Here is a 22625-nt window from a genome sequence, read left to right as displayed (position 1 = left end):
AAAAAAAACCTAACATAACATTTTCCATTAAATATATGACCTAATGATGAACAATCCAGACTGAATATAAAATTACAATATTTTACATTCAAAGTTTCTAAAAAAATTCTCTTTGTGGGCTTATACCCAAACCCTCACCAAGGGGGGCTCCAAAGATTTGTTGTTGCCTCCCTTGGACCCCCTAGTGACAATAGTAGGGGAGCAAGCCCCTTGATACCCTAGTTAGGAACTAGAGCCCAAACACCGATAAAAATGAGAACTCTAAATTAGGAAGCTAATCAAGCTCCACAACCAACACCCAACATTATTTCTTTCATGAGACATATTATTAAATTTCTAACTCTAGTTCTTTAACTAGTTACAGAGTGCCCTCACGTCTCTCTTCTAAACCAAAATATGAGGTTTAAGGCTCTTACTACATTTCTGGTCTAATTCTATTAGCTTATGATGTAGCTACCAACTTGATGAGAACTTTTCAGAGTTCTCATTTTTTTAGAGGTTGCATTTGCTGTCTAATTTTACCCTCGCTTCAAAAAGTAGTGCTACTAGTAGAGCCATTTTTCTTATTACTACAATTACTATCTCTTGCATCCATTGTCTTAACAATAATAACCACTATTGCTACAACTAAACCTTTAAATCAACCCTTAAAAAAAATATTCTACTAACAATACTTTTTTTTTGAAATAAAATAACAAGCTTTTTGAAATTGTATCTTTAACAAATATCCTTATAATTAAAATTTTATAAACAAACTTCCAATAAAAAAAATAAAAAATAAATAAATATTATATGTAACACCTTTTTTTATTTAATTTAAAATTATAACATTTTAAAAATTATATATAAAAAATTCAATATTATTAAAAAAAATCACTAAATAACCACATTTTAAATTTAAAAATAATCAAAAATATATATATATATATATATATATATATATATATATATATATATAATTATAATTATAATTATAATTTATAAAAATAAATCAATATAAATAAAATTAATTATATAAAATATGGAAACCAAACTTATATTAAAACAAAACAAGTTTACGAGTTTTGAGGAAGTTTGCAATGCCCACATCCACATCCACGTGCTCATGCTCATGATGATAATGTTTTTTCTTAAGCGATTACAAATTCATGAATTTAGAGGGGGTGCCAATGCTCTCATTATGATATTTTTTAATGGATTTTTTTTTTAATGTTTATTAGTTTAAATCATGTGAATTGGGATAACTTTTTAATGGTTTTAGAAACATAGTAATAATATTTATTTTATATTTTATATTATAAAAAAATTGAAGTTTTCTTTTCATACATATAAAGTTTTTGAATTATGATTTTTAAAGGGCTATAAATTAAATTAATAAAGAGGGAATGCTATTATTTTATTTTATTTGAGTTAGTAGTATAAATTTGGTTTCAAGAGTAATGCATTTTAGAGTTATAGTTTTAAAAAATATGTAAAAGGGTGAATGTTAATGGGAATATTATTAAGGGTAAATTTTAAGGTTTTGGTGACAAAGATACTAATTATTCAGTTTGAAGGTGTTAGTGTTTGTCAGTCTTGCTAGCCACCAGTGATCAAATGTACTCTTTCAAAGTTTTTATTAACATCCTAAGTCAATTTTTTATAATTTCAGTAGGTTTTCAAATAAAAATTTGGTCACTAGTTAGTATGTCTAGGTATGTTACTACTCCCTTCGTTTCATGGTCAAAATTCCATCTTGGTCATGCCATCACTCCTTGTGATGAGTCATCAGTAAAGTGTCTTGAATACCATCTTAGTCATCATATCATGGTCAGTCATATTGCAAGGTTTAAAAGTCCAAATCATCAGTTTCATTATTCATTAGGTCTCATTATCAAGGTCAAGTCATCAAGATGGTCGAAAAGAGTGACGACATCACCTAGGTCATCATCATGGGAGTAGTAATTTGGGGAAAACAATGTTCAAAGAGATTTTGACTTGTTTCAACATCATCATTCATATTTCATATACCTCCCTCAACTTCCCTCATAAATCCCCTCATTCCCTCTAAAACCCCTTTTCCTTGGGAAAATCCTTAAATCCTAACCAAAACCCATTTTTTCTCCTTTGGAAAAACTCATTTTTAACTCTAACCTTATTCCATATCAAAATTCTCAAACTCTAGCATTATTCCAAAAATCCCTTTGTATTCCTCTAGCCACATTTCCATTTTGTTTATATACTGAAACTCTCGCTGAAATCCATTTGATATTTCAACTCTAGCCAAAATCCATTTAACACTAAGAAACCATGTTGAAGTCCCTTTTTAAGGGCTGGGACCCGCAAACATATCACTATCGGCACAATCACACCAAACAATATATCAACTACCCATCTCTAATTCCCTTTTTCAATTGCGATATCACATATCACAAAGTACTTCCTCCACTATATTGCAAAGTCCCTCCTCCGGCAATATTGCAAGTTCCTCCCCGTCGACTGCGATGTCGTAAGTCTGAGCTTGCTGATTGCGATAAGTTCTGCTCGCCGATATCACATATTCCAAAGTTCTTCCCCACTGATATTTCCAACACCTTTTCTATGTATTCAATGTGAGACAATGTTAATCTATGATTTTTCTTTGTCTCTTCTTAAATTTCTCATACCAAGGATTCTTTGCATCACGTAAATCCTTCATAGAAAATGAATTAGCTAATTTGTTTGAGAAAATTTATATATTGCATGTTAGATGCTACAATAAGCATGTTAGACTTTCTAACAAACATTTCATGTACACACAACAATAGGATAATATAGTTGTCATTATCTATTGTCTTGAAAACACAATGGTCATATTGACATCTATAGTAACCCTGTTCTATGATAAACTTATCAAACTTCAAATATCTTTTCCTTCGTTCTTGCTTTAAACCATACAAGTTCTTCTTCAATTCGCATACTAAGCTTTCCTTTCCTTTGATCTCATATCCCTATGATTTTTGCATATATCTCTCTCCATCCATTGAGTCCCCATGGAAAAAATTTGCCTTTACATATATCTTCTCAAGATGCAAATATTATACTACCAGTAAACTTAAAATAGCTCCAATTGAAGTTATTTTGACAATAGGAGAAAGTATTTTATCAAAATCTATACTTTTCTTCTATGTAAACCCCTTACAACAAGTATAGCCATGTACCTCATTTTTCCTCCATCTTATTCCTTCAACCTATAAATCCATGTATTATGCAATTATCTTTACCTATAGGCAATAGGACCAAGTCACAAGTCCAGTTATATATCATAGTGTCCATCTCTTCTTTCATGCCTTGCTTTCATTTCATTCTAGCTTCTACTTGCAATGCTTCTATATATATTTATGGTTCATGAAAGTCATTGAAAAATACATAATACAATGAAGATGAGTATCATTGATGGGGTCTACCTAACATAGTTAATACTCTAATAACACTTGCAGGATTTTGAGGTACCTGCTATTGTTATGGTTGTTGGACATTTAGTTTTTTTGGCACCTTTGGAATTTTTTTCTATGATTTCATCGAGCACTTTGTATTTTATATTTTCCTTTTCTTGTTTTTTTTTGTTTTTAACTGATCTTTGTATATGACCTTCTCATTGAAAATCACAACTCTATTCCTAATAATATTTTTATTTTCATTATCCCATAAGTGATACTAGCCAAATGATTAACTCTGCATCTAATAAAAGTACACTTATTGGATTTTAGCTTAAGATTTGTTCTATTTTATCTATCGATATGGACAAATGGTTCAAAACCAAAAGTCTTTAGGAATGAGAAGTTTACATTTTTTTACCCGTCCATTCCTCCTCAGAAATTCCACCAACTGAGGAACTTGAAGGTCCTCTATTTATTAAGTAAAGAGTAATATTGACAAAATATGCCCAAAATTGTAAGTGTAATCCTACATGGAATCTCATACTCCTTGCCCGCTCCATGCTTGTCTCATTCATCCTCTATGACACATGATTTTCTTGTGTTGTTATAAGGATTGTCTTCTCTCTACAACTCCCTTGGTATGAACATTAATTATCAAAATCCTTCCTACAATTTTCACCTCCATTATTTGATCTGAAACACTTCAACTTATTTCATGTCTCATTTTCAACAAAATATTTTCATTTCTTAAAAGTATTTAAAGACATTATATTTGTTTCTAATGTAGGAAACCTAAGTTTTCTTAGTTGCGTCATCAATAAAAGTAAGATAATAATAATATCCACCAATAAATGACACCTAAACGAGTCTCCATACATCTAGATGAACAAGCTCTAGCTTTTCACTGTTCTTTATATTTCCAACTTTGAGAAATATAACTCTTTTATTTTTTCCAGAAACATAAAACTCAGAGATATCCAAATCAACCTTATTTAAACCTGGAAATAATTTCCTCTAGTGGAGAATTTGCATTCCCTTATCAATTATGGGCCTCAGCCTATGATTTCACAATGCTTTATTTTCTCATGTACAAGCTTAAGCAATAGAAGGGTCAGCATTACTAGTACATAAATACAACGTACCTATATTCTCTCAATTTTCTATTATCATAGATCCTCTAGTGACCTTTCATGAATTTCTTGCAAATGTAACTATACAACCCTCACTTCCCAACCACTCTATTGAAATTAGATTTATTATTAAATGAACAAACATGAATTACCTCTTCAACAACCTTTGGCTTCCATTCTATAATTTTATCCTTGCCTTATCATTTCCCACAATTTTACGTAGTTCATCATCACCCAAATAAACCTGTCCAAAATCGCCTTCAACATAATCTTGAAAATACTTCCTAAGCGGGGTGGCATGAAATGAAGCACTTGAGTCTATTACCTAAGAGTAAGAAATTTTATCTATTGAAAGGATTAAAGCATGTTGTAACACCAAGAGACCAAGGATCTTTTTTCTTATGTCGTTTCTTCCCACAATGTTAGCATTTCATCCTCCAACTAGATTTGGATATGCCCTCCTTAAACTTTCCACAATTCCCTGGGCTCTTTCCTTTCTCACATTTTATTCCCCTATTCTCTATAGTCAAGTCATTACTTCACATCTCATCTATGCTTTTCTATTACATTTCCTCATTAAGGATACGTCAACAACATCATCAACATCTTTCATAGCCATTAGCTTTTTTCTTATTCTTCCCAATGGAAGAAAATAAAAATTTCTAACAAAAATAATCTTCCATTTGCATCTTCCATAACTAGTACTTTTTACCATTAAACTTCTTGACCCTAAAAATGTCTTCTTCCATTTCTCCCACTAAAACTAGAAGCCCTATGTTCCTCTAAGTTTTATAAGCAAAATAGACCTTCGACTCTAATACCAATTGTTAGGAATAGAATCATAAAGAAATAAAATCAAAATGAATGTGAAAATCAAACATATAATGAAAAATACAAAGGAGACATAAATTTAAGTGGTTCATTTAATTTGGTATATGTTCGTGAAGAAATGGTAAATTCTTCCTTCTAGAAAAATGAAGAGATTACAACCTACAACACTCCTCATCTATCTCTTAATTACAACGTTTCTCAATAATATACTAACACAATATAATTCCATCATAAAAAGTGGGTTTCCTTTTAGTTATAAAAAAAAAACCTAGCATAACATTTTCCATTAAATATATGACCTAATGATGAACAATCCATATTGAATATAAAATTACAATATTTTACATTCAAAGTTTCTAAAAAATTCTCTTTGTGGGATTATACCCAAACCCTCACCAACGGGGGCTCCAAAGATTTGTTGTTTCCTCCCTTGGACCCCCTAGTGACAATAGTAGGGGAGAAAGCCCCCTTATACCCTAGTTAGGAACTAGGGCCCAAACACAGATAAAAATGATAACTCTAAATTAGGAAGCTAATCAAGCTCCACAACCAACACCCGACCTTATTTCTTTCATGAGGCATATTTATTAAATTTATAATTCTAGTTCCTTGGCTAATTACAGAGTGCCCTCGTGTGATGGGACCAGCCCAACACTGTTTGGACTTTAGGCAATTAAATGATTGTTTGGTTGATTATATGATTGCATAAACATTACAATTGTGATGACATGTCTGAGGATCAAACCATCGGATATTTTGGGAAAGGGTTAGGTGGCAATCAATTTCACAATTAAGACTGTGTACTTACCTCGGGTCACGTTTCCCACTCCTTGCTATGCCAAAACTCCTCCTCAATCATTCACTTGGTCATTTTCATTGTGCTTGCTGAGGGTTTGTTCTGCTATGCTCTGCGAGTTGGGTATGTAGCTTTGCTGCAAGTTCTGGGTGCGCCTCTTGGTAACTTCTGTACTAGTTCCTTTATGTCTATGTGGGTAGTCTCTGGCCTGGTTCGTTGGGCAGTTGTGAATGTTCCTATCGTCGCCTGGGTAAGTGGTTCTCTGTATTTTTTTTCCATTGTTGGCTCAACAGGTTGTCGTGTTCTGAGTTGTAGTTTGGTATTTCTTGTTCTTGTTTGCAACTCAGTGGTTGGCTTGCGTTCAAACTCGAAATGATGGCGCCCTTTCATCCTCAGCTTCAATGCAAGTAACCCCTCTCTCCTTGATTCAAGTTGCTATTTTCTTTCCTCAGCTCCTAACCTATTTTCTCCTTCGTCTCCACAGTTGGTCGAACCCGTGGGTGGAAAGCATGTCCTCGGTTCTCACTGGAATCCATCAGGTAAGTTAAATGTGACTTTTGTTATTTCCTTTTCATGCACTGTAATTTTTTTTCCTCGATAATTTGATTCTAACACCTGTATGTCGGCTTCTTTGCAGGTGTTGGGGGTTTGAGGTTGGAGCTCTTGGCAATGATTTCTTCGGTCTTTGTCTGGTAGGATTTGTCAACATGAATTTCCTTCAGTTCTCATTCTATTTTTAGAATAGGCCTCTATTTATGAGGGTTTGTCACCCCTCAATGCTTGTCAAATGGTTCTCGGCTATAAGTAGCATCCTAGTCGTCTTGTTGTCTTGGGCTTCCACTATCTGGTGATTTTTTTACTGTAATTCAATGTGTATAAACACAATTTTCAAACCCTCACCTAGGGTTTGTCATCCACTGGCTTGTCTGTTCCTATGTATGAAACAATTTTTCGAAACCCTCACCTAGGGTTTGTCATCCACTGGCTTTGCGCTTGTTTGTCTTTTATCTTGTAGTGCTACTATGTATTTTTATAAACTTGTTTTTGTAATTTGAAGAAAAGAACTTCAGGAAAGAAAGTTTAGTTTGGTTTACCTAAATGTCATTTATGCGCTTAGGCCATCTTTTTCTTTTTAATCTGTATTCTATGCCTAGAAGTGTTATTGTCGTTTTACGGCTATGCTTGTGATGTTTCCACGAACAAGTGAGAATGTTGTGGTTGCTCTGGTAATTTGTTTGACAGTTAATTTTAAAAATAGAAAATTTCATCTGGCCTGTGGATGCTTGACCCATACTGGAGTTTATTTGTGCTGATCCTATTTTGTCAGCGTTTTTTGCTTCAATGGAAATGTAATCCCTTGTTCTGCCATCTGCTCTTCCATCTCACTATTAGGACTGGTTTTTTTTCTCAGGAAAAACAAAGAGAATTAAATACAATAGTCTGTGCACAGTATTTTGTCTGTTCAGATGTTCGTTAATTAGAAAGCACAATAGAAATACAGTAGGACACACAGATGTGTTGAATTGTTTTCTTTGTTATTGTTATTATTAAAGTGCAAGAATTGTTGAACCCCGTACATGACTTTCACTGTTACATTTATATGTTTCTTATTCACAGTTAATGAAACTGTACAGTTACTTTTCAGTTGTAGACTTTACAATTACATGGCTATCAAGCATTCGGTTCTGTATTTATGACAAGATTTTCCTTTTGGACACATTTTTTTTTTCCCTTTTAGAATAACATGACAATTATTAATCCATGGTTTATTAAAGATAGACAAGTAAATAACCCTAACCGATCAAACTACCTTTGACTAATTCAGAGATTAAGTTAGAAACAAAAATCCTACCTCCTATTCTGACAAACTAACATAAAAGACAAACAAAATGTTAACTCAACTTTTCAACCTGGCAGAGACCGACACTCGGTCATGGTGCCTTAGCTGGATGCTCCTGCATCAGGCTCCTGGGAAAAATGAAAATCATGACTCCAGTCCATCAGCTCCTCAACTGAAGAACCTGTCTGCTCAATCTGCCTACCATCAAGCCACGAACTGTCCTCAATAGAATGGTTCTTCCACTTGACCAAGTATTGCAGATACTCCTTCCACCAAGTTCGTTCGGCCACTTGATTATCGAGAATACACTCGATCTCGAGACACTGAACGTAAGGCATCTGTCTCATCCAAGCTTCTCCTCCATCCTCGGTATTCCGTGTGGGCTGTGTAGTTCTGTGTTCGTCTCCTTCTTGTGGGTCAGCGGTGTAAGGGAACAAGTCTGCTACATTGAAGATGGGTTAAATGCCTATCCCTGGTGGCAGTTGTAACTCATAAGCATCCGCTAAAAATTTCCGGAGGATTTTGTAGGGTCCTATCTTCTTACACTTTAACTTATTGTATGCACCTCTGGGGAAGCATTCCTTGCGAAAATTCACGAGGACTTCATCTCCTATGTTAAATTGTACTTCCCTTCTCTTCAAATCTGCTTGCTGTTTAGACTTTAGGTTGTTGTTCTGCAATTTAATTTTTACCTGCTCAAGCAAATCCCTCATTTTGTTAGCAAAATCTTTTCCATCTGCACTTCGCCTCTCTTGTAGTCCAAGATCCCGCAATTCATGTACTCTATGAGGATGCATGCCATACAGGATCAGAAATGGACTGTAGCCTGTGCTGCAATTAGGCGAGTCGTTATAAGCGAACTCTACCTGAGCGAGCACTCGATCCCACATCCGCGAATTCTCACCAACCAAGCTTCATAGCAGGTTACCTAGACTCCTGTTTACCACCTCTGTTTGTCCGTCGGTTTGCGAGTGATAAGCAAAGCTGTAACTCAACTGTGCATCCATCTTCTTCCATAGGGTACACCAAAAGTGCCCTGTAAACTTCACATCCCTGTCCGAAAGGATAGACTTAGACAACCCATGTAACCTGACAATCTCTGTGAAAAACAAGTGTGCCATGTGAGTGGCATCAATGGTTTTTCTACAAGGGATGAAATGCACCATCTTTGAGAATCTGTCCACTACTACCATCACCGAGTCATAACCTCACTATGTTTTAGGTAGACCCAAGACAAATTCCAAGCTGACTGAGTCCCACGGCCTGCCTGGAATAGGTAACGGCGTGTACAGTCCCATGTTTTGACTGTGACCCTTCGCCAACTGGCACACTTTACATCTGGTCACAAATCGTTGTACATCCCTCCGCATCTTTGGCCAAAAGTAGAAATGACTAAGCTGCTCGAGTGTCTTGTCCATGCTGAAATGTCCGGCTAGACCTCCACAGTGATTTTTGCGAATAATGTTCTCCCTCATCAAGCAGTCAAGAATACATAGCTGTCCTCCCTTAAATAGCAGTTTTTCTTGCAAGTTGTAGTCCAACCATGGACTGTTATCTCTCACCAAGGGATTCTGACATGCCTCATAGGCGTCCTTAAAATTTGCATCAGTTTGGTATAAATCCTTTAGGTGCTCAAAACCCAGCACTTGCACAGTACTCTCCTGTAGAAGTAAATCTCTCCTACTCAGTGCATCTGCCACCTTGTTGGCCTGCCTGCTGATGTGTTTCAACACGAAGTTGAAACTCTGCAAATACTCCACCCATTTGGCATGTTTGTGGTTCAACTTGTGCTATTGCATTACATACTGTAGTGCGGAATTATCAAAAAACAACACAAATTCATTTCCTAGCAAATAATGCCTCCAGTGTTTTAATGCCTGTATAACAACATAGAAATCCTTGTCATAAGACGAATATTTCTTTCTACTTTCATTTAGTTTCTCGCTGAAGAATGCCACAGGCTTATCCTCCTGGCTAAGTACAACTCCAATAATCGTACCACTAGCATCACAATGAACCTAAAAAAGCTTCTTGAAGTCTGGAAATCTCAGGATCGGCCTCTCTGTGATATTTCTCTTTAATAGCTGGAAACTTCTCTCCACTGCATCCGTCCATCGAAAAGGCTGACTAGCCTTTTTAATGGTGTCCAACATAGGTGCACAAATATCGTTAAAATTCCTTATGAATTTCCGGTAAAAACTCGCTAGTCCATGAAAGATATGTACCTCAAATAAATTTTTCGGAGATGGCCAGTTAACTATCACCACAACCTTCTCCGGATCCATCTTCAGTTCATTTTTTGCTATTACAAAGCTCAAATAAATAAATTCCTTCTGTAGAAAAGTGCATTTCTTCAAATTTATTAGCAGTTTATTTTGCTGTAATTTTTCCAGCACTTTCCGAACATGTTGAAGGTGCTCCTCCCTTGTCCTACTAAAAATTAGTATGTCATCCAGGTACACTAGCACAAATTTTCCGATGTACTCCTTCAGCATCTCATTCATTAACCGCATATATGTACTGGGTGCATTGCTCAGTCCAAATGGCATGACCAACCATTCATACAGTCCCTCCTTCATCTTAAAGGCTTTCTTCCACTCGTCCCCCTCTTGTATCTAGATCTGATGATACCCGCTCTTCAAGTCTATCTTAGAGAAGTATGTTGCCCCGCTTAAACAATCCATCATGTCATCCATCTGTGGCAGTGGAAACCTGTACTGGATGGTGATTTTGTTAATATACCTGAAATCTGTGCACATCTGCCACTCTCCTCCCTTCTTGGGAGCAAGAACTCTTGGGACTGCGCAAGGGCTCAAACTCTCCCTTATCAATCCTTTGTCTAGCAGTTCTTGCACATGCTTTTGAATCCCTTCATTTTCCTTGGGGCTCATTCGGTATGCTACCTTGTTCGGCAAACTGGCTATGCGTATAAAGTCAATATGATGACTTATGCTTCTTTTGGGGGGTAATTTATCTGGCAAGTCATCCACTGCTATGTCCATAAATTCCTGCAACATCTGCTGGATTTCTGGAGGTAAATATGATACCTCTGTATGAAACAACACTGTTTTTGCTCTCTTTACAACTGCATAACCCATCTCACTGTCCTCAACTTGTCTCAGAAACTGTTTTCCGCTAACCAACAATGCTCTTGGTTCACTTGTCCCTGTTGTCCCTTCCTCCTTGATGGGTACAAGCGTATGCTTGATTCCATCCTTGACAAACTTATAACAGTTCGTCAATCCATCATGCACCACCTTTCTATCGTACTGCCAAGGCCTACCCAGCAGTATGTGACATACATCCATCGGCATGATGTCACAAATGAATTTATCCTTATATCTGCCTATTTGAAACTCCACCTCACACTGTTCATCCACCAGCAACTGATGGCCTTTCTACAGCCACGAAACTTTGTAAGGGGTGGGATGTTTCAACCGCTTCAATCCCAGCTTTTCCACCATCTCTGTGGACACCAAGTTATCTGTACTACCACTGTCAATAATTAACTTACAACACTTACCATGTGACTTACAAACTGTTCTAAACAAAGCCTTCTGCTGTGTTTGTTCAGTGACCTCCTTGGCTGGTTTTAACAACACCTTGTTCAGCACCAGGGCTTCCCCTGTCTCTGGAGCATTTTCTGCTTCTTGGGGAGGTGCCTCTGCTTCCTCTAGTTATGCAACATATGCACCCCTCTATCCAGCTTGATCTGCCTCTGGACATTCAAATGATCTGTGTCCCCATTTATGACACTTGTAACATTGATAACCAGCCCCTCTACCTTGGCCATTTCCCCTGCCTCGCTGGTATGACCTACCGCCTCTTGCATTATCACCTATGTCCGCTGATTCAGAAGTTCTGGAATTGCTGCCTTCCTCATTACTACTAGCAGTCCGCCCTCTGCCATATGACTGGCCTTTTCCTGTGTTGGCTCCTTGTCCTCTTCGAGCATTCTGCCTTCTAGTAATTTTCTCTTCAGCTTTCATCACACTCTGATACGCTTCTTCAATGTTCTTTGGAGACAAAATACTAATTTCATCTAAAATTTCTAGTCTTAAACCATTTACGTACCTGGTTGTCCTTTCCGCAGTATCCTCTATATATCCGGCTCTTAGGTTCACTCGATAGAACTCCTCCATGTACTCCCTTACTATCATTCCTTTTTGTTTCAGATTCTGCACTTGCCTGTGTAGTGCAATCTAATAATCCTTCAGCAGAAATCTACCCTTCAACCTGGCCACCATCCTTGACCAGGTTTTAATCGGCAACTTGTTCAATGTCCTTCTCTCCGTTTGGACACTCTCCCACCAGTACAGGACTGTGTGTCCCTTCAATTTCGTCGCAACGAACTTAACTTTGCAGTCTTCACTGACTTCCTCACACTCGAAATACTTATCCATCTCGCTGATCCAATCTAATAGAACCTCTATGGACAGGCTGCCATCATAGGTTGGGAGTTTTGTTTTGGGTTTACTGCTTGCCACTAAAACAGACCTCAACAGTCTTACTTCTAGGGTCTCGCCATCCGGTCCATCTATTTCTACTTCAGCTTGCTCTTCACTGTCATCACCTACCTCAAGGTCTCTTCTTCTCCCTGCTTCGACTACCTCCAAATGGGCAATAAGAATCCTGATCTCCTCTCTCAGTCCTTCCTTTGCTATCCTTCGAACACCGCTGCCACAACCTCGCCTTCCTCTCTCCATTTCTCCAGTCAATTTAACCTGGCTCTGATACCACTATGATGGGACCAGCCCAACACTGTTCGGACTTTAGGCGATTAAATGATTGTTTGGTTGATTATATGATTGCATAAACATTACAATTGTGATGACATGTGTGAGGATCAAACCATCGGATATTTTGGAAAAGGGTTAGGTGGCAATCAATTTCACAATTAAGACTGTGTACTCGCCTCGGGTCGTGTTTCCCACTCCTTGCTATGCCAAAACTCCTCCTCCATCATTCACTTGGTCATTTTCATTGTGCTTGCCGAGGGTTTGTTCTACTATGCTCTGCGAGTTGGGTATGTAGCTTTGCTGCAAGTTCTGGGTGCGCCTCTTGGTAACTTCTGTACTAGTTCCTTTATGTCTATGTGGGTAGTCTCTGGCCTGGTTCGTTGGGCAGTTGTGAATGTTGCCGCCATCGCTTGGGTAAGTGGTTCTCTTTATTTTGTTTTCTGTTGTTGGCTCAATAGGTTGTCGTGTTCTGATTTGTAGTTTGGTATTTCTTGTTCTTCTTTGCAACTCACTAGTTGGCTTGTGTTCAGGCTCAAAACGATGGTGCCCTTCCGTCCTTGGCTCCAATGTAGGTAACCCCTCTCTCCTTGATTCAATTTGCTATTTTCTTTCCTCAGCTCCTAACCTGTTTGCTCCTTCGTCTCCGCAGTTGGTCGAACCCATGGGTGGAAAGCTTGTCCTCTGTTCTCACTGCAATCCCTCAGGTAAGATAAATGTGACTTCTGTTATTTACTTTTCATGCATTGTAATTTTTTTTCCTTGATAATGTGGTACTAACACCTATGTGTCGGCCTCTCTGCAGGTGTTGGGGTTTGCAGTTGGAGGTCTTAGCAATGAATGCTTCGGTCTTTGTCTGGTAGGCTCTGTCAACATGAATTTCCTTCAGTCTTCATTCTGTTTTTAGAATAGGCCTCTGGTTGTGAGGGTTTGTCACCCCTCGATGCTTGTCAAATGGTTCTCGGTTGTAAGTAGCGTCATGGTCGTCTTGTTGTCCTGGGCTTCCACTATCTGGTGATTTTTTACTGTAATTCGATGTGTATAAACACAATTTTCAAACCCTCACCTAGGGTTTGTCGTCCATTGGCTTATATGTCTGTTGCTATGTATGAAACAATTTTTCGAAACCCTCACCTATGGTTTTTCGTCCACTGGCTTTGTGCTTGTCCATGTTTTATCTTGCAATGCTACTATGTATTTTTATACACTTTATTTTGTAATTTGAAGAAAAGAACTTTAGGAAATAAAGTTGAGTTTGGTTTACTTGAATTTCATTTATGCGCTTAGGCCATCGTTTGCATTTTAATCTAGATTCTGCGCCTGGAAGTGTTATTTTCATTTTACGGATATGCTTGTGATGTTCCCACGAACAAGTGAGAATGTTGTGGCTGCTCTGGTAATTTGTTTGACAATTAATTTTAAAAATAGAAAATTTCGTCTGGCCTGTGGATGCTTGACCCATACTGGAGTTTATTTGTGCTGCTCCTATTCTGGCAGCATTGTTTGCTTCAATGGAAATGTAATCCCTCGTTCTGGCATCTGCTCTTCCATCTCGCTGTTAGGACTGGTTTTTTTTTTCTCAGGAAAAACAAAGAGAATTAAATACAATAGTTTGTAAACAATATGTTGTCTATTCAGATGTTCGTTAATTAGAAAGCACAATAGAAATATAGTAGGACACATAGATGGATTGAATTGTTTTCTCTGTTATTGTTATCATTAGAGTGCAAGAAGTGTTGAACCTTGTACATGACTTTCGCTGTTACATTTATATGTTTCTTGTTCACATTTAATGAAACTGTACAGTTACTTTTCAGTTGTAGACTTTACAGTTACATGGCTATTAAGCATTTGGTTCTTTCTTTATGACAAGATTTTCCTTTTTGACACATTTGTTTTTTTCCCTTTTAGAATAACAGGACAATTATTAATCCATCGTTTATTAAAGAGAGACAAGTAAATAACCCTAACCGATCAAACTACATTTCACTAATTCAGAGATTAAGTTAGAAACAAAAATCCTACCTCCTATTCTGACAAACTAGCATAAAAGACAAACAAAATGTTAACTCAACTTTCAACCTAGCAGAGACCGACACCTGGTCATGGTGCCCTAGCTAGATGCTCCTGCATCATTGTGTCTCTCTTCTAAACCAAAATATGAGGTTTAAGGCTCTTACTACATTTCTGGTCTAATTCTATTAGCTTAGGATGTAGCTACCAACTTGATGAGAACCCTTCAAAGTTCTTATTTTTGTTAGAGGTTGCATTTATTATCTAATTTTAGCCTCGCTTCAAAAAGCGGTGCTCCTAGCAGAACCATTTTTCTTATTATTAAAATTACTATCTTTTACATCCATGGTCTTATCAATAACGTCATGTTGTTGACAAAAAGCTTTAAATCAATACTCTAATAAAAAAATGAATCTAATAGCTACACAATTTTTTTTTTAATTAAAGTTAAAGTCACAACTTCTTTGAAAACTCTGAATGTAATAACCAATATTGTTACAATTAAACCTTTAAATCAACCCTTAAAGAAAAAATATGCTACTAATAATACTTTTTTTCGGAAATAGAATTACAAGTCTTTTGAAATTATATCTTTAGCAAGTATCCCTATAAATAAAATTTTATAAACAAACATCCAATAAAAAAATAAATATCATAAGTAACACATTTTTTTTATTTAACTTAAAATTACAACATTTTAAAAATTATATATAAAAAAATTCATTAAATAACAACATTTTAAATTTCAAAATAATCAAACTTTATATATATATATATATATATATATATAATTTAAAATATGTTATATATATATATATATATATATATATATATATATATATATATATATTAAGCCCCAAGGGTTAGTTCACTTGGTCAAAATCAGTGCCTCGCCATCGGGAGGTCACAGGGTCCAATCTCCCCAAAGCCCTTGGGGTCAGCCCTTGCTAGTGGGCCGCGGGGCTAGATTCCCTTCGAGGTCGATCAGCCCAGATATTTTCGTGGACGTAGCACCACCCGTTGACCAAGATGTTCGTGAACCATAGCAAAATATATATATAATTTTTAATTTATTAAAATAAATAAATATATAAATAAAATTAATTATTTAAAATAAGAAAACCAAACTTATATTAAAACAAAACAAATTTATGGGTTCTAAGGAAGTTTGCAATGCCCACATCCACATGCTCATGCTCATGATGATAATGTTTTTTTTAAGCGGTTACAAATTCATGAATTTAGAGCGGGTTGTCAATGCTCTCACGGTGATATTTTTTTAATGTTTATTAGTTTAAATCATGTGAATTGGGATAACTTTTTAATGGTTTTAGAAACATAATAATAATATTCATTTTATATTTTATATCATAAAAAGATTGAAGTGTTTTTTTCATATATATAAAGTTCTTGAATTATGATTTTTAAAGTGTTATAAGTTAAATTAATAAGGAGGGAATGCTATTTATTGCATGTTTTTTATTTGAGTTGGTAGTATAAATTTGGTTCCAAGAATAATGGATTTTAGAGTTATAATTTCAAAAACTATGTAAAAGGATGAATGTTAATGGGAATATTATTAAGGGTAAATTTTAAGGTTTTGGTGACAAAGATACTAATTGTTATGTTTGAAGGTGTTAGTGTTTATCAGCCTTGCTAGTCACTAGTGATCAAATGTACTCTTTCAAAGTTTTTGTTAACATCCTAAGTCAATTTTTTATAATTTCAGTAGGTTTTCAAATAAAAAAAATTCACTGGTTAGTATGTCTAAGTATGTTACTACTCCCTTCATTTCATGGTCAAAATTCCATCTTGGTCATGCCATCACTCCTTATGATGAGTCATCAGTAAGGTGTCTTGATTACCATCTTAGTCATCATCTCTTGGTCAGTCATATTGCAAGGTTTAAAAGTCCAAATCATCAGTTTCATAATCCATTAGGTGTCATTATCAAGGTCAAGTGATCAAAATGGTCAAAAAGTGTCATGACATCACCTAGGTCATCATCATGGGAGTAGTAATTAGGGGAAAAAATGTTCAAAGAGATTTCAACTTGTTCAACATCATCATTCATATTTCATATACCTCCCTCAACTTCCCTCATAACTCCCCTCATTCCCTCTAAAACCCCTTTTTCCTTGGGAAAATCCTTAAATCCTAGCCAAAACCCATTTTTTCTTCTTTGGAAAAACTCATTTTCAACTCTAGCCTCATTCCATATCGAAATTCTCAAACTCTAGCCTTATCCCAAAAATCCCTTTGTATATCCCTCTAGCCGCATTTCCATTTTGTTTATATATTGAAACTCTAGCTAAAATTCATTTGATATTTCAACTCTAGCCGAAATCCATTTAACACTAAGAAACCATGTTTAAGTCCCTTTTTAAGGGTTGGGACCCACAAACATATCACTATCAGCACAATCACACAAAACAATACAACAACTGCCCATCTCCGCTCCCCTTTTATGATTTCGATATCACATATCGCAAAGTCCCTCCTCCGGCAATATCACAAGTTCCTCCCCATCGACTGCGATATCATAAGTCTAAGCTTACCGATTGCGATAAGTTCTGCTCGACGATACTGCATATTGAAAAGTTCTTCCCCATCGATATCGCAAAGTTCCCCGCCGATTGCAATAAAGTCCTCCCCGTCGATTGTGAGAAATTCCTCCTTGTCGATCGAGATAATTCCTATCCCTGCCGATTGTGATAATTCCTGTCCCTACCAATTGTGATATCGCAATCAAGGATAGTGCAAATCAAAAGTTTCTCCTCCACCGATATCACAAGTTCTGCATGTCGATTGCAATATTGTAAATCTCTTCTGACTTGCGATTGTGATGTGGTAAGACCCCTCCCCAGATTTGATATTTTATGTGATACATTCAATAAACTATCACATCCGGAACATTGGAAAATCACCATAAATCAATATTAAAGCCCCTTTTCCCTTTCCGATGGCAATATGCGAAGTCTTAGTTCCAGATGTGATATTTTATGTGACATGTTTTATTAAAGTTTCACTTCCCGATAGTTGGAAAAAAACTATGAAACATGGTGAAATGTTCCTCTTCCTATTGCAATTGTGATAATACAACGACCCACATCAACAACCCAGATTCAATTGGCTCGAATCAGCAAGCCCATATAAACGGTTCATAATTCTCCCAGATGGTCAAAATTAGTTCATTATTTATGCTCCCAATCACAAATTCTCACTATCTTTTCATATAATTTCCCATATTTTCCTAATTGAATAACCATGGCCTCCATTCATAAAGCACCAAATCATCCATTTCGCCTTCACCTAGAGGACAACGAGCAAATTTTTGATGCGTATCCATTTCGCCTTCGCTCAAACAGAATGCAAAAACATAGGGACATCGACGCAATTCATCAGCCAACAGGACTAATAGCAATGTCTATTTGAGGCCTCAGTTACCACCAGAACACCCAGAACAACACCAACACTCAGCTGACTAATGTTATTAGTAGTTTGAAACTATTTTTATAAATTTTTGTAACAAATATTGAATTCTGTTTCAAGATATTTATTTATGTAAATGATTGTATAAATACTTCAAATTTCAGAGTATTAAGGGTTGGATGTTGTTTAGTCAAGAGGTTGTGGAGTTAGTGTATTTGCGATCATTTGTAGGAGTAATATACAGGAGTTGCGGCTATTATAGTGGGATTCATGTGGTATGTTCATTAGCAGTGTTTTTCTTCTCTTTGTTCTCTCTACTTCCATCTCATGCTTTCTTGTGATTGTTTCATAAGTATTAAACATGATTCTTAAGATTTTCTCTGTTTTGATGAAACTCTCATATTTTTGTTACATTTTCCTCTGATAAAAATGAATTCATGAAAATCATGCTCATTTTGAAACGTTACTTTTCTACCCTTCTCCCATGATAAATGAATAATGCTAACTGAGAATTCCTGCCTTGCCTCATTATATCTTTGCAAACTCATCTTTTGGAAACCCTAACCTAGTCCCCTAGACTCATACCTTCATCCAACAAACCCAAAAATCAAACACCATTGAGTTTAATATCTGTCCTAACATGTTATTTCCTCTCCAGTCACTTCGTTGATTGTGAGATCCTTGAGAGAGCCCTCTTTGATTTGGTAGGGCTAGATGCCAAGTCTAAAGATTGGTTTGAGGTTACCTCCTAGTCTTCCTTTCTCAGCCTTGGGACACTAAGGGGTGCTAACATTTTTGGTGACCATACTGGGGGGGACGAAAGTCAATCTTCTACGGTAAATATTGTTCATGTTGTAGATCTGATGGTTGATGGTGGACAATGATTAGACACATTAAGGTTGAAATAATTCACCTGGCGACTCCAACCTAATTCAAAGACTCCACTGGCATTAGGATCCATAAATCATCGTTTTATTGGTGATTCCAATGGCAGAAGTATCAGTAGCCTAAAGGATACTTTAGTTCATCTATTATTCTCAAGATGGATTCAATTTCTAGAAGGTATGCTCCTATTAATCGTGCTCACATTCTTGGTTTTCCAACTCGAATTCCTTGCATACATTGGAAAAATAATCTGCCCAAATTCATAGATGGAAATGAGGATGATGCTATTCTTCATCTAATAAAATTTCATTGGCATATACATAATCTTGGGATTATTTTTCATGAGGATTTTTTGATGAAAATGTTTATGGCTACCGTGGAAGGGAAACCAAGATCATGGTATGAAGGGTTAAATACAGGTAGCTTATACTCTCTTAAATATTTTCAGACAACATTCTTTGAGTTTTATGATAAATCTCATCATTCATTTTTGTTGTTCGAAGATTGTCGTGAATCTCGTGAAGATTTCATTCAATAAATTGAAGAGGCTTTTGGTGATGAAGAGTGTATGGATTATGAGATCATATAGGCCCTTTATGAATTTTATTTTCAACAGAAAATAACAGAGATTAGTTGCTTTGATACAAAGGATCATTCACACCACACGTCAACTCCTTCTTTGCTTGAAGATGAAACAAATTTACATCCTAACAGTCAGGAAGAAATTGGTGCATGTCATAATCCTGAAATTGCATATATAGGAAACGTAAACACTGAACTACCTTATGGCGATGATCATCTACTTTTACAAGGAAATAATGAACACAATGTTGTTTTCCTTGATTCTTGTAATAATCAAATTGATATTCTTCCTGTTGAAGCACATGAGGAATCAAATATACTTGAAGTGGTTGTTGCATTTAAAGTTTTCCATGAGCATCCAAAACCTTTTCTTTTTTATGAAAGGTATGAAGATAGTCATTCACTTGTTTTTTCAGATTGTCCTTTCTCTGGGTTTTTATTTCAATATTATGTTTGTGAAGACCAAGATGGGGTTTCTGATGAAATGCATGAACAAGAATCTCTAGACATTCACCGCTCATGTGTCTCTTCAGATCATCCATTTTCTGAAGGACTATTTCAAGGGCAGATTTGTGAAAATCATAATTTTGAATTGGCATGTGTGGAACTTTTAGACAATGAAATTATGGCAGAAAATAATCATCAAACATTGCACACAGAGTATGAAGAATAGAGCAACGATAAAGAAGAGGTTGTTTTAGAGTCTCTCACACATTATTATATTCATCTAGGTTTAGAAAATGAAGAGTCTGCTAAAGAAGAGAAGCTTATTGAAGACCCTTTTTCCAATTTGTTGTAGCCATATGGGAAGATGACTTTTCTTGTATTTATGGATCATGAGCACATGTTCAGTGGACACTTTGAGTTGCTTATCTTTTGTATTTTCTGTCTTCTCAAGGAAAGTATGAGCATGATTCAAGTAAGTAGCCATTTGTTGGATTGGTTACACTGGAGGGATCATATCGCATGATTGTATATATATCTTCAACGGGTGGTGGTTATCATCAAGATTTGAAGCCCGAGGTGAAGGCCCTAAGATATCAATGGTTTGTTGCCATAAGTAGGTAAGTGTTTTACAGTCAAGTCAGTTTCATTTTGTTAGTCAGTCATTTTAGTGTCGATTTTTGTTTTTTAATTTTGACTCCATCGCCCAACGGATGATGCTACCTAGTCTACAGTGTTATTAACACCTCCTAAAGGAGCTTCCATCCCTAGCTAGAGCTAATGTAAGTGTCTTTCAGTCTTGCTAGTCACCAATGATCAAATGTACTCTTTCAAAGTTTTTGTTAGCATCCTAAGTCAATTTTTTATAGTTTCAGTAGGTTTTCAAATAAAATTTTGGTCACTGGTTAGTATGTCTAGGTATGTTACTACTCCCTTCATTTCATGGTCAAAATCCCATCTTGGTCATGCCATCACTCCTTGTGATGAGTCATCAGTAAAGTGTCTTGATTACCATATTAGTCATCATCTCATGGTCAGTCATATTGCAAGGTTTAAAAGTCCAAATCATCAGTTTCATAATCCATTAGGTGTCATTATCAAGGTCAAGTCATCAAAATGGTAAAAAAGAGTCATGACATTACCTAGGTCATCATCATGGGAATAGTAATTAGGGGAAGAAATGTTCAAAGAGATTTCTACTTGTTTCAATATCCTCATTCATATTTCATATACCTCCCTCAACTTCCCTCATAAATCCCCACATTCCCTCTAAAACCCCTTTTTCTTTGGGAAAATGCTTAAATTCTAACCAAAACCCATTTTTTCTCCTTTGGAAAAACTCATTTTAAAATCTAGCCTTATTCCATATTTAAATTATGAAACTCTAGACTTATCCCAAAAATACCTTTGTATATCCCTCTAACCACATTTCCATTTTGTTTATTTATTGAAACTCTAGCCGAAACCCATTTGATATTTCAACTCTAGCCGAAATCCATTTAACACTAAGAAACCATGTTGAAGTCCCTTTTTAAGGGTTGGGACCTGCAAACATATCGCTATCGGAACAATCACACAAAACAATACAACAACCACCCTTCTCCCCTTCCCTTTTGTGATTGTGATATCACATATCGAAAATTGCCTCCTCTTCCATATCGAAAATTCCCTCCTCCACCATATTGCAAAGTACTTCCTTCACTGATATCACAAGTTCCTCCCTGTTGACTACGATATCGTAAGTCTCTGCCTTCCGATTGCGATAAGTCCGCCCACCGATATCGAAAAGTTCCCCACCGATTGTGATAAAGTCCTCCCCCCCCGATTGCGATAAAGTCCTCCCCGATGATCGCGATAATTCCTATACCCACTGATTGCGATAATTCCTCTCCCTGGTGATTGCGATATTGCAATCGGGGATCACACAAATCAAAAGTTTCTCCTCCACCGATATCGCAAGTTCCTCTTGCTGATTCCAATATCATAAATCCCTTCCAACTTGTGATTACGATGTGGTAAGACCCCTCCCTCGATGCGATATTTGATGTGATACATTGTATAAAATGTCACATCTGGAATATCAAAAAATCACCATAAATCAGTGTTAAAGCCCCTTTTCCCTTTCTAATGGTGATATGCGAAGTCCTGGTTCCAGATGCAATATTTTATGTGACATGTTTTATTAAAGTTTCGTGTCTGGACAATCGACAAAACACTATGAAACATGGTGAAAGGTCCCTCTACCTGTTGCGATTGCAATAATACAATGACCTGAATCAATGGCCCAGATTTAATCAGCCCAAATCAGCAGGCCTAGATCAATGGTTCATAATCCTCTGGGATGGTCAAAATTAGTTCATTCTTTATGCTCCTGATCACGATTTCTCATTGGTTTTTCATATAATTTCCCTTATTTTCCAATTGAATGACCACAGCCTCCATTCACAGAGCACCAAATCATCCATTTTTCCTCCACTCAGAGGATAGCGAGGACATTTTCGATGCGTATCCATTTTGCCTCCGCTCAAAGAGAATGCA

This window comes from Pinus tabuliformis, chromosome 4_2 (genome assembly GCF_031772625.1).
Source record: "Pinus tabuliformis cultivar Carrire ecotype Pingquan chromosome 4_2, CPIR1, whole genome shotgun sequence".
In the NCBI taxonomy this organism is placed as follows: Eukaryota; Viridiplantae; Streptophyta; class Pinopsida; order Pinales; family Pinaceae; genus Pinus; species Pinus tabuliformis.
This window is presented reverse-complemented; position numbering follows the sequence as displayed.